The sequence below is a fragment of the Pongo pygmaeus genome, chromosome 8, assembly GCF_028885625.2.
Source record: "Pongo pygmaeus isolate AG05252 chromosome 8, NHGRI_mPonPyg2-v2.0_pri, whole genome shotgun sequence".
Classification (NCBI taxonomy): domain Eukaryota; kingdom Metazoa; phylum Chordata; class Mammalia; order Primates; family Hominidae; genus Pongo; species Pongo pygmaeus.
In genome coordinates, this window is record NC_072381.2 from 2711990 (window position 1) to 2738613 (window position 26624).

Below are 26624 nucleotides of genomic sequence, written 5' to 3' on the forward strand. Positions count from 1 at the left end.
CTGCAGCTAGAACTAATCCTCTCCTAGGACCGTGAGTGGGGTCACCTCTTTCCCTGTGTCGTCTCCGAGAGGCTCTGTGGATTTGTGCTCTAGGAGCACTGCTACTGCGGACACTGCAGATGTGGGGAGTGAACAAACTAGCAGCTCAACGACTCTCCTGCCCCCTGGACCCCCTGTGCAGGAACCTGGGCAGTCTGCTTGCAATAACTATGAGAGTCTCATAGCCTCCCAAACCTGCCCGTCTTATTTCCAAGTCCCAGGGAAATCCCTCCCCACCTAGTTTTCTGCACCAGAATGATTTATACTAAGAATGTCCATCATCTTCTCTGCATAGTTAGGAGATGACCTGCAGACTCTTGGTCACCCCTGTGTACTCCGAGCTGCAGCAGTGACCGTGGTTTGCCCAGGGCCACATCCTTGACCTGTGCAGTTGCAGTCTCTGCAGGAGGCCACAGCTTTGTACCAAAAGCCCACAGAGTGTGGAGGATAGGCTGGTGGCATCACTCGTCCCCATTGTCACACTGCAGCTAGCTTGGGGCAGGGTCAATATGTGAAACCAGGCTTCCTCTGGGTTCTGAACAATTTGTAAAATAAGAGGAGGGAGGAGGTACAGACCATGATGTCTCCTTCCCCGTCGATACAGGCCAGGGTGGCAGCAGCTTGCTGTGAGAGCCTCAGGACCTAGCTGAGCTCCAGCTTCAGACTTTAGCTGACCTATTCACCTGTCACAGGGATGGCCACCAAGGCAGGCACATGTGGCCACTACCAATGCAGCTGGCAGCATAAAGCTGCCAGGGAAATCCTTCGTCCTTTGAAGGCACTCCCAAGAGGATCCACAGCAGAGCGGAGATGAACAGCCCTAGGCTTTCTTCTGCGTCTTCTACTAGAGACATCTCACCCCTTCTCAATGCTAAACGTAAGTCAAGGCAAGGAGGAAGGCTTGCGTGCTAGGGTGAGCTTGTCACCTGAAGTAGCCCAGAGTGGGGAGGAGGCGTCCCAGCTACCCTCTCCTGTATAAAGTAGCCATATGAAAACTGGCCCAGGACAACAGGTGATTTAATTGTTCACAATTTAGTACCTCGGAAATTGAGGTTGGGTCAGCTGGATGGTTCTTCTGCTTAACTTGTCTGGCGTAACTCATGCCAATGGTTGTCCAGTGGTTTGCCACAGCTGGGTGAACACATAGAGCCTCACTGTGGTGTCTGATGGTGATGCTGGCTGTCAGCTGGGTCACGTGGGTCCTGCTCGATCAGGCATCTGCCGAAAGCCAGCTCAAACATGTTCACTCAGCTATTTCATGGCAGCAAGAGAGGAAGCCTAGAAGTTCAGAGCCTCCTAAAGCTTAGAGTCCAAAGTCTCAAACCATCAATGCAAGTCCTAAGGCCAGCCCAGACTTGTGAAGGTGAAGAGACAGACTCTGCCTGTTGACGGGAGGAGCAGCAACATCACATGTGGTCAGGCACACACACGGGACAGGAGGGCTGTGGCCCCATCCTGTGCCTGGACCACAGAGCACTTGTAGCCAGCTCAAGGCAAATGTAAGTGTGTTTGTTCCATGACACAGGAAAAACAGGAGAAGGAAACTGGAGACAAAGAAACACCCTGGAAGTACTCCTAGATGGCCATGTCCAGTGTGTGGACAGTTAACAGACACCACCAGGGCTTTGTACTAGGAGCAACACCCAACTCTCAGAGCCCCTGGAAATATAAATTTGTGTCACCTAGATGGATCAAGAAACCTGACAATCTAAATAGCTAGTTGAGAACAAAGACAACACTGACTCTTACTGGGAAAGAAATATTATAAAGACTCTCATGATCTGAGGATGAGTCATAAAATTTGAGATTTCAATTCATTTACTTTCATGCATCATTGTGTGTGTGTGCATGTGTGTGCACATGTGTGCTTAAACTAATTTGCTATACTTATTTCTGCCTCTTTCCTGCCATTTTATATAGCATATGTGGGAGATAATTACATTTATAATCTAGTCTGTGAGTTTCATAATATTAAAAAAAAGATTCTGACAGTACTCAAGGATAGATAGCTATTCCCAAGAGACCTCACACTGTGCGCATCAACTTACAAAACATTGAGTTGTCTCTCCTTGTAGACAGGAAAAAGGAGTGTTCAGTGGATAAGAGAGGACAGTATTAGTTCTGGTGTAAGCAGCTGTTTTGAACTTTAACTTTGGAAAGAAGAATGGCTGAATGTTAAGCAGAAGTGGAATCTGTGTAGCATTGACTGTCGAGCACAAGAGCATGCACTTCCTTCTTGTCAAGGAGACCTCTTAAGGTAGATGAGGAGCATGGCCCACCTATTAGGGCGCCGTAGCAACGGCCTTTCTTCTCCCTATACCTTGGCAGTTACAACACGGGCTCATAGCCTGAATAAGCCGTTAAGACGGGTGTTCTGTTACTTCGAGTGTGAGGGGTTATAAAGGCATAGGGCTGACTTGCTATGCCTTCTGAGGAGTTGAAATCCATGGTGATGAGTGCCCAGAAGAGCATGAAAACAGCGCAGCCATGAGCAGTAGCAAGACCCCAGCTGGCCTTGACAATACTTTCGTTTTATGCCTAAAGTATTTAGAGTTGGTTTTGGTTATTTACAATCAAACATAGGGCACAAAGACAAAGACACAGCAATCATTTCTGAGCTTCGCAGGTGAGATAGGGATCAGGAAAGCGTTCGTGTAAAACATTAAGAACAAAGAACATGGCGAATGCATGCAGCCAGTAGAAAGTATTTATTTTATTGCTGTTACTCAGTTCTGAAATCAGCAGTAGGATCCAAAACTTTTTGTATTAGTATTCACATCCTGATAGCCACTTGTGCTTTATTTGCCTTTATTGCTCCGGAGACATACAAGAGTAAAATAACGGAAGAAGATATGTAAATTAATCTTTGGTTAAAAATTTATCATTAAGAAGAGAAAAATTACATTTTCTATGAAGGTATAAATTGTCAACATTTGCATGTTTATATTTGATTATACTTAAATTAGGTAAATATTTTGAAAATAAGACATTTATTTTATTTTCAATAATAGAGGTAAGAATAATTAAAATCAGTTATAAGAAGTTTTCTGCTAACACGTAAATGAGAGATTATAATTGAAAATCTTGATTAAAAAGTATCACTTATTTTTCCATGGAATTTTTGAATAGCATCATAAAATCCTCTAGGAATTCTCAGAGAACAACCTTGTTACAAAAAGCCTGTTTATGTTTTACCCCTTCTACATTTTAAGTGATTCATTCTTGCAAAGCATGCCTTTACTGCAGTTCATTAATTTTTAGAATCTATAGGTTTGTAGAACTCAATTTCCTTAATCATGCATGTAAAATTAATTATTAGAATTTTTTATTTTGCTGATTTCAGCAACTTTGTGAAACTACACAACATAGCCCTCAGCAAAATATGTGGCATCTAGCAGAAAAGGGAAAAATGATTCTTATTCTTTCTTAAAATGAATTTTCTGTTTCAATAACTTGTATTCATATCATTAGGGCAAACATATTACTTTATTTTCTTTTGTTCATATTTTCAGCAGCAAATTGGAAATAACATTTGGACCCATTCTCAAATATGTAACTATATCATGAGTGATGTAATTGAGTTTTCTAAGAACCTAGGCCTTACAGGTATATGCATTTTAGCTGAAGATAATCTTAAGTAAATCAAGCAATTGTATTAGTCATTCTGTTTCCCATTAAACATATAATTTTAGAAAATATAATATAGAAATTATCACAAAAGCACTTTAACCCAGAAAAATAAAATGTTACTTGGATCCAGGTGTAGTCCTAATTTCTCCACCCAAGTACTAATTACATAAAATTCTAGTAGGTATGATTTCGAGATTTTTATTTCACTTAATACTCTTTTTTTAAGAAACTGTTACTTTGGGTACAAACGCTATAGAGAAAAAATGTGAATGACAAGGCAGGCCTAGAGGTTTTGTATGAAATCCCTGTGTAATCTCAGCAGCGTGTGGAAGAGCCTTCTAAGCATTAGACGAGGCAAAGTTGACCCGAGTCTGTGCCAACAAACGTAAGCTAAAGTCTCCACAGCCCACGCTTCTGCACTCCACAGCTCCAAAGATGGGAGGGTACCCACTGCCTTCTTCTGAGACCTGCTCTTCTGTGAGCCGGAGGAAAGGAGCCAAGTCCTGGGCTTGAACCGGGCCTCAGTTCCCCCGACCAAAAGTGAAGAGTGCCTTTTATCTCACGTTCCAACCTGAGTGAGCTTTGTACAAATCAGTGTAAGACTGGCGTGTGCTTGTTTCTGTAACCAGAGGGCCCTGTGTATCCTTATCTTTTTCTCTCTTAAAACTTTTATAAAAGTTTAGAGAGAAGCCTTTTTTGTAATGTGTGCTCTCTTGCACTCCATGGATCAGAGCTGGGAAAATAGAAATTCAAGAAAAACAAGGAAAGACTCCACGGGATTTTAAATTTTAATTTTGTTAATTTTTAAAAGCGACTGAGAAAGTTTGTAGGTTGTCGCTTCTAAATCTCATGTTGAATTGTCATCCTCAGTGCTGGAGGTGGGGCCTGGTGGGAGGCATTCCGGTCATGGGGGTGGATCAACCTGGCTTGGTGCTGTCCTCACAGCAGTGAGTTCTCATGAGATCTGGTCCTTCGAAAGTGTGTGGCACCTCCCCCTCTCTCTGCCGCTCCTGGCTCTCCCCTTGTGGGACGTCAGCTCCCACTTCACCTTCAGTCATGATTTTACGCTCTCCGCGGCATCCCGGAAGCTGAGCAGATGCTGCCTCCGTGCTTCCTGTACAACCTGCAAAAATGAGGCAACTAGACTTCTTTTCTTTATGAATTACCCAGTCTTAGATATTCCTTTACAGCAACACAAGAATGGCCTACCACAGCCACCTAAGATTTCCTGTCTTCCCTTCACCTGAACGCACAGGGGCAAGGTCTGGAGAAGATTCCAAATCCTTCCCGATCCTTGCCTGCTGCTATTTCTGTCTGCTCACCTGGAGGAGCTCCCAGTCTGATGAGATCAGGACTTGGTTTTCTGGGAATGATGGAAACAAGAGGACCCTATAACTTTGCTCTATTTCCTTCGCTGAATTGTCTAGAAAGGCAATTTCCAGATTTTTTTTAAAGGGGGGAAAATGTAAGATCTGATTTGTAATTGTGTTCAGGGGATTTTTGTCAGAATCTCATTGATTCTGTATCTAATTTAAAGCTGGAGTATATGTAAAGGCTTGACCCTTGACCTTTTTCCCATCCTAAATTCTTCATGAGTTTAAATTTCTCTTCATGAGTTTAAATTTTGGTTTAGCCACATAGCCTAAACCAAAATAATGTGAAATACTATAGACCACACCAATGCTCCAACTGAACTCTGAAATGACAGAGTTGCTGAGTCTGCTGTCCACTGAACTTGTGCATTTATTAGGACTTTGAATTTTTTTTCTTAAATATTATAAGTAAACGCTAAAGTTCTTCACTTAGCTGAGTGTGGTGGCTTACACCTGTAATCCCAGCACTTTATAAGGCCAAGCAAGGCATGAGGATCGCTTGAGCCCAGGAGTTTCATACTAGCCTGGGCAACATAAGAAGACCCAGACTCTACAAACAATTTAAAAATTAGCTGGACATGGTGGCACATGCCTGTGGGCTACTCGGAAGGCTGAGGCAGGAGAGCCACTTGAGCCCAGTTCAAGGCTGCAGTGAGCTATGACTACATCACTGTACTCCAGCTTGGGCAACGGAGTGAGACTCTGTCTTTGAAAAAAAAAAAAAGAAGAAGAAGAAAAGAAAAAAGGAAAGCAATGATGTCATAGGCTAGAGATGACACCAAGATGGTAGACGTCAGCCCGATTTGTCATGAAAGAGAGAGCTGAGGCTCCCACAGCAGAAACTTAAGAAGGCTTGAGAAGCAAGGACTAGCAGTAACCACAAAATTAGAAGACAGTGAATATTTGAACAGGACACACTATTTTGCATATTTTTCCTGCCATAAAATAGTATTTCTAGCATCCTTCATCAACAGTGATGTGACAAGAACTGAGAAGAGTCTGAGATTGCACCCTACTTGAAAGATAATAAATCAGCTTGCTACAGTTTCGTGGATGCTGGCAAAAAGACAGGCATGAGAGTCCTGGGTCAGAGATAAAGGACAATTTGTTGTTCACAACAATAGCCCATGGCAGAGCATCAGCGCTGGTTTTAATGCTGGTTCCCTGAGCCCAGTTCGCACAAGGAGAGTAGAAGGGGACCAGAGGACACTTGTACGCACATCAGATTGTTTCACTGTAGAGAAGCCACAAGTTTAGGGACCCCCACCCTTTTAAAATGAGCAGTAAGTAAGCCCTTTGCTCCAGATGGAGACTTTACTTGGCTGCACAGTACATAAGCTTCACTTTACTCCGGACACTATCACCATTTTCCAAAGCTGTTTACTAAACAGTCATCCTCAAAAAGATAGTCCAGACCAAAGGGAAGTCAGTGCCTTTGCAAAACATGCAGAAACACAAGAGCCTCATGGAGTACTGACTCCCTCCCTGGAGGAAGAAAATGCATATCACTGGTCCACCCATCCAATGCACTTTTTTTTTTGAGACAGAGTCTCTCTCTGTCCTCAGGCTAGAATGCAGTGGCATGATCTCAGCTCACTGCGACCTTCGCCTCCTTGGCTCAAGTGATTCTCTGGCCTCAGCCTCCTGAGTAGCTGGGATTACAGGTGCCTGCCACCACGCTGGGCTAACTTTTTGTATTTTTAGTACAGACAGGGTTTCGCCATATTGGCCAGGCTGGTCTCGAACTCGTGACCTCAGGAGATCCACTCCCCTCAGCCACCCAAAGTGCTGGGATTAGAGGCGTGAACCACGGTGCCCAGCCCAAATGCACATTTATTAATCACTTGCAATGAGTCACCAGCGCTGCTGGGCATCAGGTGCACAGTGGGGACAAGATAGACATAGTCCAGTGTCGTGAACTGTGAGGACGGTGGGAGGTAAGCTGAAGTTAACTAAATTGTGCCAATTATTACTCACTGTGTTCATAGTATTTTATATTATATTTTATTAGTTTAAGGAAGTAAATAATAAACTATTTCTAAAGGATTTAATGAGTTTACTGATATATTCTGTTATCCAATTCTATTTGCCTAATAATATGCGGATTTTCTCAAAAGACAATCTTCCTACCGTATGTATTTCAGGACCACCATCTTCCGGATTATGAAGGGAGTATGCTACTTGAGTTTATTTCATACTGTCTTCTGCCATAGATCTCTAATTCATAATTCAGAGAGTTTAAAACTGTGTCTGTTGTTACCAAGTTATTTTGGTCCTTACTTTAATGCTTGCTGCATAAGCCCACTCAAATAAGTAGATATAAAAAGACCTAGCACTTATAGAAGTTTACAAATTGTGTCTCCTATGTCTTTGCAACAATCTTAGAGAGATGATTATATTTATTCTTCTATTATAGGTACCTACACTCAAAACATAGAACAATTATACTGCCAGACCATTATTCCTGAGTTCAATTTGATCATAAAGGTTACATAAGTGATTGAAAATAACACAACTTTCTCTTCGTGTTTTCCAAAAATGCCATCATACCATTATAGCAATACTATTTTATTTTCTAAATTGGATGCCAGTTTTCTTAACTATTATGTAAAAATACTAGGGAAATATTTCAATACACATTATATATTTAAACAATTCAGATAAATTTGATTGTCTTTCATATTAGCACGGGTTGAGAAACACTGACTAGTGAGGCTTCTACCCACATCCAAGAACCTAGCAGGCCAAAAAATAGTTTTTAGGTTTTAGGTTTTATTATTCTTAACAATTTGAGTACACAATAAACTTTTTCAATGAAAGAACAAAATACCAGATTAGTGTAAAACAGAGTTCCCACATATAGCTATATTAATATTCTTTCTGAATTACTTTATATACTTTATATAACTTTGTTATATGAAAAATGTTTAATGGGCCCCACCTTACAGTAGGAAGAAAAGCACTTGCCACTTAGCCAAGAAGCAATTTTGAAACATAAAAGACAGAAAGCCAAGTGTAGATGTTTTCTTCTGCTGGAAGCTTCCAGTCCAAGCACATAGTTAATCAGGTGCATGTTGATTTCAGGGCACTGGGCCGTATTAGCGCTACCTCCTCATCTTCCCTTCCCACTTTGAGTTTACAAATTGATTTTACACGTGCAGCAGATGAGGTCCTGGCAAGAAAAGACAGAGCATTCGAATTGAATAGCAAAGGATAGTTAATAAAATGAAAATTTACCAAAATTGGACAAGTTTAGGAAAACACAGATGATGCAGAAAACCAGGACTAGTAAATATCCAAGGCCATGAGGACCCAAGGCCCATGAGAGGAGGGGAAGAAGGCAGCTACCAGGACCTGGGGGAAGGAGACATGCAGCTGGGGGGCACCGGCACAGCTGCAGGCTTAGTGAGAGGGCGCTGGCCTGACCCTGCTGACCACAGCACCGCCGTGGCCCACCTTGAGCCAGAGGCCCATCCACAGAGATAGGCTCCCAGGGCACAGAGCTGGTGGAGAAGGGTGGGCCGTGAGCCCAGGGGGTGCAAGGGGCCTGCATCCCACCTTGGGTCCTCCATCATCCTGTGAGGTGGGAGCTGGGCGGGCCGCTCAGCAGACAGGTGGATCCACCAACACAGGGTCTGCAATACCAGGCAGAGGCTGCTGGCTTAAGGAACTGGGCACAGAGCCAAAAACCAAGTACCGTTCAGGAGCCTACACCCAGCTCTGAGGCTGGAGAGGGGCAGGGACGTGACTTCAGACCTGAGAGCTGGGGATGCATTTTGCCTGCAGTTTGCCTCCCAAGGGCATATCACGATATTACGGGGCAGAGTGGAGCTGTCTTCACAGGCTTGCACAAATCAGTGAAGAAGGCTGGTTGGAAAGAGAAGGTGAGAAGCCAGGGGGGACAGCTCTGGGGAGTGAAGCAGGAAAGTCAGTCCCACCGGCTCGCCCCTCCCTGTTGGATCCCCTGTCAGGTGAAACCTGAGATCTTGAGCTCGACACACACTAGAGATAAATGGGGTGTGCAGAAAACACTGATGCCCCGGCCCCGCCCTGAGACTACGCTTTCATTTGTCTGATGATTGTAATATTCAGTGAAAACAGTGATGCCCCTGCCCATGCCCTGAGACTCTGCTTCAATTTGTCTGATGATTGTAATATCCAGTGAGGGTGAGAACCAGGGACACGGCTCTTGGGTTGGTCTGCAGCCCCGCTCTGACTTGGGGTGTGAAGGTTTGAGCAGCTCTGGCCAGAGCCGGTGCACTCCTCACACACCAGCCACCCTTTACCAAGCCAGCACTAGAAGGTGATAACTCATCATCAAAGTTTCCCACGAATTCAGACCTTGCCTTAAATCCTCATCCACACAGACCCAGTACTTACAAACACATGGGATCCGCAGGACCAGTCTGTAATCCTACTGCTGTGCTAACCCCTAATCCTCCATTCCATCCCGTTTCCATGCCGAGTCACCCTCGTCACACAGCGTGGATACAGGAATGCTCTTTCTTGGGGAAACTGACAAGACAGGATCATCAAGGAGATGGAGGTGCTTCGATTCTCTGGTGCTCCCTCAGATAAGCATGTCCGTTTGGTGTCGTCCACACAGGCAGCTGCAAGGCAGGGCAAGAAGAGTTGCAGGGACATTCCCAACCCAGCTAGAGGTGAGATTTGCAGCTGAGAAGGCTCAGGTCCAAGAGGCGAAACAGCGTCACTGAGCCAGGAATCAAAACAAAACAAAGCAGTGATTCTTTCCAAATTTACCAGCAGGATAAGTTCAAATAGAGAGAATTTTCTTACTCCTAGGGGAGATGTTTAAGGGAATTCTTCCCCCATGGAAACCATGAAAGAAAGAAAACATCTTTCTCTAACAATAAATTTCTCAATTATCTTATGGAGATGTATGTAACTTGGCAGTTGAGGGAATGTTAGTGATTCAACCAAATAATGCCAAAATCCCGAAAGAGTTGCCAGAGAACAGTGTCCAAGTGGACTTGAATAAACCACGCCCTCAGGACAATGGGTGGAAATGCCCCAAATGCCACCAAGAGGGTTTCGTTGAGAATCCAGTGAGATTTGACTCACCTAGTAGTTACACTTCTAGGAAATGTTCTTAAGAAAAACATTCAAAAGGGTGCAAAGCAGCTTATACAAAGAAAAGTTCATCAAAAAGCTGTTTATTCATGCGGTCAGATAGAAGGAGTAAGTTCTAGTGTTTGAGAGCACTGTAAGGTGACAATAGCTAATAATAACTTATTGCATATTTCAAAATAGCTAGAAGACTTGAAATGTCCACAACACAAAGAAATGATAAATGTTTGAGGTGATGGATGTCTAGACACCCTGATTTAATAATTACACGTTGAGTACATTCATCAAAATGTCACATGCACCCCATAAATATGTCCAATTATTAAGTAGACCAAAAAATACTTTTTATTATATTAAGACAGGTGAATGAAATGGGGAACTGAGTAAGTCAAATAGTGAAATAGGGAATTGTACCTTAGAATAGGATGCTGTTTTCAAGTGGGTTAATACATGTGTGCATTTATTTATAAAAACCACAGAGGTCACAAAGCCAGTTTTGTTAAAAACCAATGATTTCTGGAATGTGGCAGATTGAGCGCTCACTCAATAGCCAGGTACCCACCAGCAGGCCCTAGTCCTTTTGCACAAAGACAGAGCTGGGATAGTGCCAGCCAGCAAGCTGGGAACTGAAGGAACACAGTGAGAATCTCATTGCTTCTTCCATTCCACTGCTACTGTCAGAGGCTGCAGGTGGAGGTGGCAGAAGGTCAGGAAGGAAACAGCCTGGGTCCCCAGGTTGCCTCCGGCAGAGCAGCACTGTCGGGAATCACAGGACGCTCTGGGAAGGAGAAGCACTGACCCAGCACAGTGTGAAGTCACTGAGATTTCAAGGAGAATTTATCCCCATCACACAATCCAGTCCCTCTTTCTATGGAGAGTATATAAATATATGTATAAAAATTTATTGTTAATAGTTATCTCTGAGTGGTAGAATTACAGATGTTTTTCAGGTGCTTCTCTACTTTTATGTCTTTGACATTTACAAGCTAATGCACATGACATCGTGTGGATGTAAATGCAGTATGTATATTTTTAAAAGCACTTGATTGTTGAATTCAAGGCAAAAAGGCCCTCGGGAGTGGCCACGTGAGAGAATCTCAATAAACATGTGAAAAACACCAATGAATTGATAAATTATTCAGTTTACACACAGGAGAAATGTAGACACAGTTAAAAGACAAGTATTTTCTAACGGCATGCCGCTTCACTTCAAAAGGAGTTTTCTCAGAATCACAAAAACGATTCCAACTTTTCTCATCCATTCCAGCTGTAACTGATGTGAGACACTCAGATTTTGATTGGTGGTTCAAAGATTCGTAGCATCGATTTGTAATTTTATTGCCACACAAAGGCAACAAAATTCTTGGAAGTTTTTAAAACATTCAGCATTTTAACTGTGAACAGATATAAACACAAGTAATATTTTCAAATTGTATTACATATCATTGACATGAGGTCACTCTGCTAATGGACATGATAGGAAATACATATGCAACATTATACTTTAATCTAGACATACCTAGCTAGCTTCTGTAATGAACTGTACACACCCCTTCCAACTTCAGATCTTATTTATGGTGAAAATCATAAAGCTCCTTTCCCTCAGTGTCAGTAATTAACCGTGTAGAGGTTCTTTATGAATATCTGCTGCACAGAAGAAACATGAAGCGATTGCGAGTCTGCCTTTTACAAACTGCTAGTACTGCGTAGGAAAATAATGTTGATCACCTGGTCAAAGGTAAAAAATATGTATCTAAGATCGTAATGAGTGAATACACACAAAATTTAGGAGGGACAGTTATGTAGGAAGGACACAGTTTTTACATCAGGAACAAACGATTTTAATTTGGAATTAAGGGTAGTCTTCACTTAGCCACACGAAAACATACAGTTGGTTTCTTTTTCCCCCCTTGGGGGATAGAATCAATGGTAGCATTCATTAGAAAAAGAGCAATTTAGAGTTAAAGATCGAGTTTGGAATAACTTCTGCACTATTTACTGTTGGTGTGAAACTCAACCAGAGGTTGCACATTCCTTTGAGATGAGGTTAGAGAAGATGCCGTTCTGGTATAATCCACTGGAGAGTGGCAGGGACTGCGGAATCAGGTGTGGAAGACACAGGAATTCAAATTTGAAGTATGAAAACACAGTTCAGACTTAAAGATTGCAAATCCAAGACTACAAACTGAAGTTTAAGTTTTAACTTAAACTCACAATAGACTTACCCAGAGCCACCTTACTCTGCTTTAAGAGAGGATGAGAAACAAGTTGTTGATTAAACAAAATATCATAGTAACTTTATACGAAAGGAATGTGATAGTGCCATATGTACTCATAGAGATGATTTACAAGATATATTGCGAATCAGGAAACACACATATCCACGTAGATTTAGCCCATACACACTTGTCTGAATGTAGTTTATGGTAAATCCTTATAATGCTGGTCACCCGTAAGTAGGAATTGGAAGAACAGTTAAAAAGTGAAAAAGTTATCTTTTCTGCTCCTCTCCCTTCTTCCACCCTCAAGTAGAACCCAATGTCTGCTGTTTCCTTTTTGTGTTCATGAGTTCTCATTATTTAGCTCCCACTTATAAGTGAGAGCATGTGGTAATTGGTTTTCTGTTTCTGAATTAGTCTGCTCTGCTAAGAATGATGGCCTCTAGTTCCATCCATGTTCCCACAAAAGACAGGATCTCATTCTTTTTTATGGCTGCGTAGTATTCCATAGTATATATGTACCACATTTTTTTTATCCAATCTGTCATTGATGGGCATTTAGGTTGATTTCATGTCTTTGCTCTTGTGAATGGTACTACAATGAACATTCACGTGCATGTGTATTTATAATAGAATGATTTATATTTCTCTGCATATATAGCCAGTAATTGGATTGCTGGGTTGAATGGTAGTTCACCTTTTAGCTCTTTGAGGAATCGCCATACTGCTTTCCACAATGATTCAATTAATTTACACCCCCACCAACAATGTATAAATGTTCCCTTTTCTGTGTAACCTTGCCACTATCTGTTATTTTATGACTTTTTATTAATAGCCAGTCTGACTAGTGTGAGATGGTATCTCATTGTGGTTTTGATTTGCATTTCTCCAATGATAAGTGATATTGAGCTTTTTTTACTTAATATGTTTGTTGGCTACATGTATGTCTTGTTTTGAAAAGTGTTTTTTCATGTCCTTTGCCCACTTTTTTAATGGGGTTGCTTGTTTTTCTCTTTTAAATTTGTAAGTCCCTTATAAATGCTGGATATTACCACTTTTTTAAGTACATTAATTAACTTAAAAAATAAAAGGAAAACCTGCAGGAAAAAAACAGCCACTCATCTATCTTCAGTCCGAATCAATCACATCCATGAGTTTAATTCAGACCATGAGCCACCAATTCACAAACCTGAATTCTTTTCTAAATCTCAATACTTTTGTTTTTCACATGGGCAGCCATTCCTTGCTTACCTGATAGTATTATTTCTTAATCAAATATAAATAATGTGCAATAGATAGAAAACACTTTAAAAAGTGTAAATAATTATGTATTTGCAAAAGATAACAGTGTCTCATCTGCAATAGCAACAATGTTACCCTGACCTAGCTCCCTGGTCTAACTCTGGGAAACAGACACAATACGTGTGACACTTTCTACTTCAAGGCTTTAGCATTAGTGAATGTGGGACATAAATATGGCACAGAAATAGAAAACCCGAGAAGCTACAAAGCTTACAGTGTCTTTAACTTGGGGCGTCCCAGCGTGTTGTCTTCAGTTTCTGGATTTCTTGCTGAGAAGTTAGTAGGAATCCCTGCTGAGCTCTTTCTCTTTGATTTTTATCACTGAGATTGAAGCTTTTATTCACACATGCAGATATGATAAAAAAAAAATTACTGAAGAAGTGAGCAGTGAATGAGCAGATTGACGGGTCCTCCCCATCCTTCTGTTCCCTGTGGTCAGCTGGTCTCAGAAGCCCATCTCTCTATGAGGACAACCGCCCAAGGAAGCTGCCCACAGGAGGCAAAACGCTTGTGGACGATAGGGATCAATACTGTCTCACCAACTGTCACTCAGTTACAGGACTCTGTCAAGATCCTCCAGCTGGATGCTCATTCCAAAAGCTCCGCGTCTCACCCAGAGTCTCCCGCTTTGGCATCATGGAATGAGTGAAGAAATAGAGCAGACACCAACGCATGTTCTTTTTGGTTTTGTTGTTGTTGTTGTTGTTTGTTTGCTTTTCTTGAGACAGGGTCTTGCTGTGTCACCCAGGCTGGAGTGCAATGGCGCAATCACGGCTCACTGCAGCCTCCACCTGCCAGGCTCAGGTGATCCTGCCACCTCAACCTCCCTGAGTAGCTGGGAGTACAGGTGTGCGCTACCATGCTTGGCTAATTTTTTTTGTGTTTTTTTTTCTTTTCTTTCTTTCTTCTTATTATTTTTTTTAATGGAATCTCACTCTGTCATGCCCAGGCTGGAGTGCAATGGCATGATGTTGGCTCACTGCAGCTCCACCTCTTGGGTTCGAGCGATTCTCCTCCATCAGCCTCCCGAGTAGCTGGGACTACAGGAATGCATCACCATGTGCGGCTAATTTTTGTATTTTCAGTAGAGACGGGGTTTCACCATGTTGGCCAGGCTGGTCTCTAACTCCTAACCTAAGGTGATCCACCTGCCTTGGCCTCCCAAAGTGCTAGAATTACATGCATGAGCCACCATGCCCAGCCATTTTTTTGTGTATTTTGTAGAGACAAGGTCTTGCCATGTTGCTGAGGCTGGCCTTGAATTCAAACAGTCCATCTGCCTCTGCCTCCCAATGTGCTGGGATGACAGGTGTGAGCCCCGCACCTCGTCGCAGCGCATATCCTACTAAGTTCTGTAGATCACAATGAGCTCTTAGTCAAAGAAAGTTTGGAAGAGGACAATACAAGAAGTAATAATACTACAAAGATTTACACATATTTCTCAGTTCCAAGTCCCACATTTCTTAATGCCAAGACCCCACAGCAGACACAACTCTGTGTGTCTAGATGCAATGTGGGAAATAGAAATCATATGAAGTTATGGAAAAAATCCCAATCAGGAATTTCAGTCAGAGGTCTGGTCACATTTCTATCACTGAATTCCGAGGGGGGTGGTTTATTTCCTCTTCTGTAAATTAAGAGGTTTAGAATAACAGGATCTCTTTTCTTCCTTCTCACTTCTATTATCCTCTGTCAGACTCTGTTTTAATTCCTAGTATTCTAAATTCACTTCCACCTTTCTATACCCCAATACGTTCTATTGTAATATCTTGATACTAATTCATATTTCAAAATATCTTATAAATCGGATCATTCCTTTAGAAATAATATTTAAAATCTGTGACATCACCATGATCTCTGATGATACCAACAGATGTTTTGAACAGGGTTGGCAAATGAATTCCCGTGGCCCAAATCCAGCTATCTGGCTGCTTTGACACCACAAGGACAGAGCTGACTAGTGTTGATGAAGATGTTACGGCCAGCAAAGGCTGAAATATTTAGGATCTGGCCCTTTCCAAAAATGTTTGCCAAACCCTGTTTTCAATGATCAGGGCATCGGTGTTACTTTGTCTTGTCTAGGGCTGATGCTATGAGTTTAAATTGATCTCACCTGTTTGAGAATTGGCACACTTCATTCTGAATGCAAAGGTCTGGAGTTCAGTGATTGCCCAAAAGAGACCAGCACAGCTGAAAAGCTTGTGCTCAAAGGTCCAGCTTAGAGCTTCATGTTCCTAGCTGCACGGGTAAATAACTTTATTCTCCTGTGTGTCGATTCTCTATCCTGGAAAATGGATGTCATAGCCATACTACCTTATAGGATAGTTTTGAGACTCATATAGAGTAATGTATACAAATCTATAGCAAAGTGTGAGGCACACAGTAGAGGTTTTAAGTTGTTAGTTTATTTCTCATTACACAGACACACACACACACTGCACATGCCACTATTTAAACAGAAAGTGAATAATCTCCCAATCACATAGGATATGACATTAATAAAGCAAATGTACACTCTTTTTGCAGAGAGTCTCAGAAACAGGTCTGTCCTGGCTTTGTTATCAAAATATCATCCCTGAGTCAGATAAGTTTCAGTACAAGAGAAATCAAGAAGTAAAAACCAAATTAGACTGAAATTAATTCAAAAAATATGCATAAAGACAAGACAGAAAATATTGTTGTCTAGTATTATTTTACATTAGGCTAAAAAACAAGTTAAGAATTTAAAGAAGCAAATTGTACAGAAAGTCTCATTATTTTATAGTGACATGGCATTCTCTACCTAATGAGCAATTGCATTTGATTCTTCACAGCAAATGGTACAGTAATTGAAATGGAAAGACTTCAAATATAAGATAACTTCTGCATGTTGATTCTTGTAAAAGTAGTAATATTTTTCTTGTTGTATACACTGAAGATTTACATTCTAAGACAATAAAAGAGGAAAAAATCTAAAGAACATTTAAAAAACACTTTTAGGAATGCTGAAGACATGACTTGCTTTTGGCTTCATTTATTTTTATTCTTTAAAACAAGGTTTTTTTTTTATTTTCAAATATGACATAGTCATTGTTCAGCCACACCCAAGCACAGTACCATTTGTTGTCAAACGTATCATCAATTTCGTTTTAATCTTCCCTGAGTACTGAAGTAAAACATGCTGGGCCATAACTTTCCTTTGCTGTGGCAGGAGAAAATTTACTAAGCACTGTTGCTCTTTTTCCTGTCAGTTTTCAGACCCACCTTCCCTCGAGGGCAAGCCCCTCCGCAGTCAGGAGACAGCTCTGTGTCTGGGAAGCAGGATATGTCACAGTGTGTGCTCCATTGATTAACCATAAAAACAGTAATGGAACTGCCATTGATCCCTGAAATGGCTCCTCCAAAATCCGTTAGGACATCCTGAGGGTCACTACTCATGTTCCGTGGCGAGGATAAGCTTCAGGCTCTCTGACTGCTTGCTAACTGCCGTCTGCAATAAACTGCTTACCATTCCATTACCACCTGAACAATTGCCTGCCAGAGTGGAGTGTATGGAAAATAGATAAAGAAGCTTCCAGACTTTACAACTGCAGGAAGAATCGTTTGCACGACTGGGTTTGAGAATTTTCAGTCTGGAAAATAACTCTCCTGTACATTAGAAAGTATAAAGTGACTCCATTTCAAAGTTCCAGAGTCGAACAATAAAATATCTGGCTACTCTTATATGACATTTAATTTTTCAAAGTACTTTCGTATTTCCATTACTTGCTTATTTCTCAGGAGCGCATATAAAGATTACTCTTAAAAATGAAGAAAATCATGATGAAACCATGACTAAAAAATATTAAATGACTATGTGAGTGTTACTAAAGGCAAGACTCTAAGTCAGCTCCCAAGCCTCGCACCCACTCATCTATTTATCCACCTGCCCACCCACATACCCACTCATGCACCCACCCATCCACTCATCCACCCATCCATCCATCCGTCCATCCATCCACTCATCCAACTATCTAGCCATGCATCCATCCATCCAGCCACTCATCCATCCATCCATCCATTCATCCATCCATCCATCCATCCACTCATCCACCCATCCATCCATTCATCCATCCACCCATCTGTCCATCTCTCCACCCATCCTTCCATCTCTCCACCCATCCTTCCACCTGTCCCTCCATCCATCCATTCACCCATCTGTCCATCTATCCACCCATCCTGCCACCTGTCCTTCCATCCATTCATGCACCTATCTATCCATCCAACCATCCCAGCAAGGTTCTTGCCACTGAGTCTCTGAAAGATACAGTGATGTGTATAGTTTTTATTGTCCTATTATTTCAATCAAATTCAGGGAGTCTAACAAGAGAAAAACTTATGCATGATCTATGAAAATTCAGAAAAAGTGCTCATCTATACAAAAATGTGTATGTATCACCATTTCTCTCCATCACCAGATGAGATTATTTTGTGTGAGGCTTGAGAGAAATGGTGTTTATTCCTATTGAGCATGATGCATGTTTGGAGTAACATAAATTTAAGTTAGAAGTGTTATTTTTCCCAGTAAAATGTGGAGAAGACGACGTGCTAGGTATTGGTGGATGGTCCTACTCAATGCACACTTGTAAACCACACTGCCCATGAATGAACCTCACTCACCAGTCCTACTTTTTTCAAACCACAAAGCATCTGTATGCAACTGTTACTGACTGTCAATTTTCAGTTGCATGGGAAGTTCAGACAAATTTGCCAACTGAAACTCACCCCCAAAGTAGCTGACCTTATGTATTTATCTATCTGACAAATATTTAGTGAAAACACTATTAGTGGTAAACAGAATAGCTGATGTTTATTGAGCACTTGCAGTTTGCCTGGCACTATACCCAGTGATTCATACACACTATTTCATCGAATTCTTATGACAACCCTGTGAGATAAGTAATTTTATTATCATCCTATTTTTCAGATGAGAAAACTGAAGCTTTGAGAATAAGTACTGGACTAAGGTCATGCAATGAGGAAGGGCCAGGCCAGATTGAAAGCTAAAGACGTGGGTGTCCATACCCCATGCCCTTCACCTGTGTGGTGACTGACTTAATGATCAACTTTCTACTGGGCCCAACGCCGAGGCAATTGAGCCAAAGATCAGCAAGTCTAGCTCCCTGGAGGTGACACAGTGATGTATATAATTGTATGTATATAATTTGTACATAATGCATATAATTTGTGCATTGTAAATATATATATACACACACAAATGATGATGTATATAATTTGTATTCTATATCATTGGTATTGATGCATATAGTTTGTGTTGTTCTGTTTCAATCAAATTCAGGGAGTCTAACAAGAGAAAAACTTATGCATGGTTTGTGAAAATTCAGAAAAAGTGCCTCATCTATGCAAAAAAAAAACAAAAAACAAAAAAAAAATGTACGGCCTGCACATCCTCCAGGAAAGAAAGCTGGGCTGAGCCTGGGGTCAGAGCGCAGGCCATAGCCACAGGAGCATGGAAACCCGGAGAGCCCATGGGAGCTGCGCTGCAAGGCTCATTTCCGTATGTTCCTCCTAGGGGGTGCTTGGAACCTGGTGCACTCCATCTGAGCTGCTGGACCGGCTGCATCTACCGTGGAAGCGGCCTCGGTGCACCTGCTTCCAAGTCCCAAAGGTCCTGACATTCTGAACTGAGAGAATTCTACTCGGCGCTGTTCTCCTAACTGTCAGGAGTTCAGGGTGAGTTGGTATGACTTGGATAGAGCAGCTGCTTAAAAACTGATTCTGTTCAGGCTTCTCTAAAAGGCGGGGCAGGCCCTGGGTCTCCACCTCAACTTCCCTGCCATGCTCTGGGACCCGTGGCAACCTGTCTCCCACTCTGCGCCTGACACCCTAGAGACCCCGCTGTGGTCCCGCGCATCCTCTCTGTACCCATGACAGAGGCTGAACAGCAGGCTGCGTGTGACGGGATTCTGCTGTTTGCCAAAGAAAACGAACAGCAAACGGGAATTGGGGATGCATGTTTACCTAAGTCATACTTCTACAGATGATCAGTAACACTTAAATAAAGCAATTAGATTATGCTACCTTCCAATAAAATTATTAAAATAACCTTTATTCAGAAAAAAAGTAAGTCATGTGTTCAAGTAATAGATGTAGAATAAATGAACGTTTTAATAACTATGAATCCACTGGATTGGAGGAATACCACATGGTCAATGAAACAATCCCATTTACAACTAAGAAGCAGTAGTCATGAAATCTTGTGTTCATAAGAAAGATTATTTATTTAAATAATTAAACGATAGAAAGACTAAAATTCTGTGAATTCTGTCCCCCACCTAAAAGGACAGTGACTCACTAGGGGCAGACTTAGCTGCACCCTCTCTCCATAGATCAACTACTACAATAGACCTTCATAGACAATGCACATAACAATAGACCTTCATAGACAATGCACATATTTATACCCTCACTTTTATTTTATAAGGATATAATTTTACCTGAATTTTAAAACTATGTTTGAAGGTTGACAATACAAAATTAAATCCAATATTAACTATTAGATGACACTTCGTATTTTCTTTCTAAACTGTCTATACATCATCCATCCAGGGTAGACTTGGAAATGAACATGGAGTCATTCATCCAGTCCTTAGGCAATGACCGCCCAATTCACCGTAGACCTGCCAAAGTACAGCCAGGTGGCATTTTGTTTATTTCTGAAAATGTAATGCATTTGATCATCTAATTTAAATCTGAAATAAGTACAAAAATTATTTGTGTAAAAGTGATGATACTTGAACATATGCAGCGCATGTTTCCAAGGAAACGACTAAAATTTGAGTTTGCCATTTTCTACCAGTAGTGAATCTTTCATCATTTCAATCAACACATTTCTTCAATATCAGCATCGGCGAGACATGTTTGTATATATATACCAGTATGGGAGTATATTATGTCCACACACAGATACATGCCTACATACGCACACACGCACACTACTCAGGGAATACACACACATCTCTTTGTATGGGATTTTTACAACGTATTTCCCAAGCTGAGTCTTCCCTCGGATCCTAAGCTAAGCCAGGACTATATGGTCTGGTCTGAGTTGTGCAGGACCCTTGGTTTTATGTAATCCTGTGCTTTCCTCAAGACTAAGGATTTGAGAGCCTGTGCCCTTGAACTTTCCCAGGAGAGATGACATGTGAATGTTAACACCTCCCAAGAGACCTCCTAGTCTATCCAGGCCTCTCTTGATTCAGGCAGAAAACAAGCCTTGGATTATTGTGTGTTCCTTGAATGCTGCAGGAACCCCACATTCTGAGGAGGTTGCTGCCCGTTGGAACCAGCAGGGCTGGGTTCCCCAGGCGCTCACGGGGTCCCTGGTGTGGGGCCAGGACTCAGCACCACAGGCCATCACGGCAAACCACAGGAAAGAGGCAGAAAACAACAGAGACATCCTAGCCCGAGATACACATGTAAAGGAGGGGATAAATCACTGAAGAAAATGTCAAAAAGAGCTGAGGTGGGCAGATCACTTGAGGTCAGGAGTTCGAGACCAGCTTGGCCAACATAGTGAAGCCTCATCTCTACTAAAAATACAAAAATTAGCCAAGCATGGTGTCATGTGCCTGTAATCCCAACTACTCAGGAGGCCAAGGTGAGAGAATCGCCTGAACCTGGGAGGTGGAGGTTGCAGTGAGCCGAGATCACACCACTGCACTTCAGCCTGGGCGACAGAGTGAAACTCCATCTCAAAAAAATAAATAAATAAAATAAAATAGAATAAAAATAATTTTAAAATGCCAACAACAACAACAACAAAAAAAAAACAGAAGAGTGAAGTGTTCACAGACCAAACCTAGAAATATGTTTGCTAAAAGAATATCAGGTAAAAATAGGCCAAATTGTGCCAGGTTAACAGGCAAAACTTCTGAATGAGCAAGATAATTTTTTTTTAATCCAGTGGTGTCAATAACCCTCCTCATATAGCTCTATGAGCAATGGGAAGAAAACAAAGGTAAAGAATTTTATTTCAAAATTTCTCCCAACCACATGCTGAAAAGAACTTATTTCCCATAATACTTGAAATATATATTTCAAAAACAAAAAGATAGAGACAAAATCTACTATGAGTGCTTTACAAGGATTATTTAATGATGTAATTTCTAGAAAACCAGGAATTACAACAATAGATTAACTATAGAAACCTAAAGATATTTTCTTCAAAATTACTTAGAATACAATTTCCATTTTTATCAAACTTTGAGACATTTAATACTCTCACTCTTAATTTCCTAATGGCATCAGTTTTAATGATTTATATAATTTGAAGTGGTTATTTTCCATACTTCATTACTTCCTCCAAAATGATCATTGATTTGATAATTACTTGATATTTTAAGGCCTGAAGACATAATGTCCTTGAAAATGTTTTAAATGTTTTCTTCTAAGCAAAAATAAATTACAGGAACTTAGAGATGATTTATTTTTTCAACAAAGATAAAGATCATTTTATTTTATCTTAATTATGACTGTGTAGCAACATATCTTATTGAAGAAATCAACATATAGCTTGTTAACAGAGCATAAAGTAAGGCATTTCTCTATAGAGCATGCAAATATTGTATTTTATTAGAATGACTGAGCATTACCTGCAGACAACATTTTACCAACTGGTTTCTCCCTAGCATCTCTCCCTCTTCTTGGATTCTTGACTTTTCTGTATATAATATGAGCTAACATTTATATTAGAAAAGTTTGATTAATCTGATCATTCAATTTGTCAGTGGTTTTGTCACTTATTTAGGTATAACTTATTTGTCACTTATTTAGGTATAATTTTATAGACAAGCTTAAAAAATTATATCAAGCTATACATTATTATACTACATATTTTTACATAAACAAAAAAGCCTACTACATATCAACAATTTTTGAGGTGTTAGGAGAAGTGTGTGTTCTGTACTCTAGAGAACTTAAAATTTTAGATGACATAAGAGGGAAAATACATTTTATGAAGAGAATTGTACATACGGTCTAAATTAACATACATTTGATGATCACTAGGGTCTCATGGTTTAGAATTAGTAAAAATACCTGGGACTTTTCTTAGAAAACACCAGTAGAAGATCAATATGTTATCTGTAGTGTAATGTCTATTCCTGCTTTAGACGTGCATTTCAGAATACCTGCTTTTAAACATTATCTGACTTTCCTTCTTTTTTGTCTTTCTTCTTCTGCCGTCTACGATGCTTATTTTCTTGGTGTGCATTTCTGATCATGTGTTTACATGAGTCAGTCTTAAGAAAAAAATTTGAGTACAGCTCCATTCACAGGCATTATCTAGGAATATTTGCCAGGATAAATTTACCCTACAGCGTGCTGCATATCTCCAGTATTACTGTCATCGACATACACAAAATAACTCATAAATAACTTCACTCTGCAAAACACACAGCTCTTCTTTCAATGCCTTCAAATTACTACTATTACAAATCATCAAGTTATCTTCCAAATGGATGAAAACAACATGGCGAGCCAAGGTTCACATGTAACCATTAGGACTTTTTTACGAAATAAAATTAGGTATAGTTTATAAGTAAATATATTAATACAAAGCCGGGAAAAGTTCTACTCAAGTGGTTTAACTTTGTTCTGTTGAAGAATCTTCAACTCCAAGACTTTGACTATGTTCCCCAAGTTACTGAAAATATGTTTATGTCAGCCTAGTGCAAACTTTTAACTAAGAAACAGGTACAAAGAGGTGTTCGGTTTTTGTTTTCTTTGAATATAAACAGAATGGAGTTCCAGCACTTTAGGTGGGATTCACATGTTCTGGGCCCATGTCTGCTTCAGAAACAGGATAGGGAAACAGGACAGGGCTCCAGCTCCCAGGACAGGTGAGGACCTGGAAATGAGGGAGAAAGGACATTTGGGGGGAACTCCCCAAAAGTGTGCTAAGGGAATGAGCAAAGCACAGGGATGAGAACGGCAGGTGCACTGGTTCATGGGACATTGGGGTCGCCTGGAGAATCCGCCTCACAACTACTTGAAAGACTGAGGTGGAGACTGCTCTGGATTGGGAGCCAGGAAAATCTAAAATCTGCAAGAATCCTGGCCAGTTCTGCCACTAACAATCTTTCCCCATAGGTGACTGCATTCAACCCCATGGTTTTAAATGTATCAGTGAGTTGGTGGAATCTCTGAAATATTTGGGTTTGGCTGTCCATAAAAAGAACTGATAAAAGAGCAACCTATAAAGACATAAGTTTATTTTCTGTCATCTAAAAGAATTCCACAGACAGCACGCAGTATGGGATGTGTATTGGTCTGTTCTCATGCTGCCAATAAAGACATACCAGAGATTGAGTAATTTATAAAGGAAAGAGGTTTAATGGACTCACAGTTCCACATGGCTGGAGAGGCCTCAAAATCATGGCAGAAGGCAAGGAGGAGCAAGTCACATCTTACAAGGATGGCAGCAGGCAAGTGGGCATGTGCAGAGAAACGCCCCTTCATAAAACCATCAGATCTCATGAGACTTATTCACAATCACAAGAACAGCCCAAGAAAAACCCATCCCGATGATTCAATTACCTCTCACCAGGTCCCTCCCATGACATGTGGGGATTATGGGAGCTATAATTCAAGATGAGATTTAGGTGGGGACACAACCAAACCATATCAGGATGCAAGATCCAAGGAACAAGGCAATTGTCAAGGATACAGGATTTCTCTATCAAACCCTGGTATCCACTCATACATCCACTGGGCAGACCAAGCTGCATAGTAAGTGCTCAATAAATTGAATGTTTGTTGAATTAACTAAATATTTTAAACTGCAGAATCAGACATAGGGTTAAAGAGCTGAACCCCAGCGTTGCCCCTAACTAATCAGGTAACATGATCCATGCTACTTGATCTCTGCGAGTCAATTTATTGTTCTAGGATTTTCTGGTGATGATTTGATGAAGACAGGCATGTAGAGTGGCTGGCAATGCTGCTGGTCTCCTGACCTCTGAGTTGGGTTTCACTTCACTCTTCATTTTCAAATTCACCTTGAACCTGTATTTGCTGTTTTCCATCCTTGATCCATGAGATCGATTCCTGACTGGTCTACATTTCAACATGCATCCTGGCTGTGTTTCAGTAAATCCTAATAAATAAATATGGACACTCAATACCAGAAATAGAACTAAGTCGAAAAGAAGAAAGCAGAGTGAGAGCCTTTCTTCTCCTCCAGCCACCCTCACCAACCCCTGTGCACTCAGTCCAAGGCCTACTCTTCACCTTCTGTCCTGGCCATTCTGACCAGGGGACAGAGTCTACCCAAGATCTGCATAAAAATTAAAAGGACAGCTCGGAAAAGTGTACATTATTCTCCACCTTCTCCTCCCATTCCTTAATATATATATTCTCTGGAAATACATCCTTTTAAGAAGCTATAGATATTCTACTTATAACACAGATTAAAATTATTTCACACAATAAATGAAAATGATGAAATTTGGATTACCTAATTACTCTAAATGCCAAAAATAAGAAGTTCCTTATCTTTCTGAAGAATAAATGTATAAATGTATTCAAAATTATGTCTATTCTTTTATAGTGGAATACTACATTATAGAAATACTTTTAAACCTTTTTTAAAAAGAGGAAATCTATAATTTGTTGATATCTTTCCAATAATATAATAAAAACGTCACTGCAGTAAGACAAACACAGGATTATTGGAGGATGAAAGCCTTATTAATTATGGGAGCATGAGAGTTATCAAATCACTTTATTAAGGCATTTTGATTCTTTGTAGTTTGAATCAAAATTAATAATAATATATGTATTAATAATATTTTTAGTGCTCTCACTTTATACCATCCTGTCACATCCTTTCTCAAGATGGCCTGCCATTCATTATAAAATCAGGGAAAAACAGAGGTGAGCATGTACACAGAGGTGAATGTACACACACAGGTGACCATGTAAACACAGGTGAATATGCGCACACAGGTGAACATGTACACACAGGTAAGCATGTACACACCCAAAGCACACGTAAGCCATATGGAGGATGTGTAAATATACAGATCTAGTTTCTGTAATATCTTCATCCTCCTTCACTTATTGGACAGTCTACATATTTATCTCTCATTATATAATGCTGTCTAGGCTCAATTAATCTTTGATGTGTTTCTCACATCAACCAGTGATACTTTCCAGAAAGTATCACATCATATTTTTTTGTATTTTTGTCTGGATTAATTATAATACCTTACATGTCATATGTGCTCAGTCGTGTCTGCTGACTCATTGATAGGGAACTATATTTCTGAATACCCTATTTTTCTCTTGAGAAATTTTAAAAACTTTTCATAACTCACTATTTAAAAAAATCAGTTTGCTAATAATTCCCATATGTCTAGGCTTATTGGACACATGAAAAATCCATCAGGGACCCTGAATTAAGGTCAAGCATGTTGCTTGAAGACTCAGAACCAGGGTTGCTGATGATGGTTACAAATCATGCCCACCTTACACATAGGCAGGTGGCTAGCAGCCTTGGAAGCTCTGATTTTACAGGGAAGTATGTTCTCTGCCAGCTGTTTTCTATAATTCCATCCTTAGAATTCAGTCTTTCCAACTTAGAGTGATAGCCCTGCTAAAAGGCAAAGCAAAACAAAAGAATAATAAACAAAGCCACTGTATGCAGTAAGACACAGATTCTAATAAGAGAAACTGTGCTGTCTGATGGTTGGAGAAACGAGAAGTGTTATGCCACTGACAAGAAATAAAACCATATGTGTAAATTTTCATTCACCTTTGTGCTTACGTTTTATGTTGAACTTTCCTAAATGGGTGTTTTCTATGATTGTTACAATGAGGATTCAAATACTGAAAACACGAATATTCTCAGTGACATCACTGTGCCACCATGCTATCAAAATAATTAGAACAGGAGCACGACATGGAGAGAAAAGGCCCATGGCTGAAATTC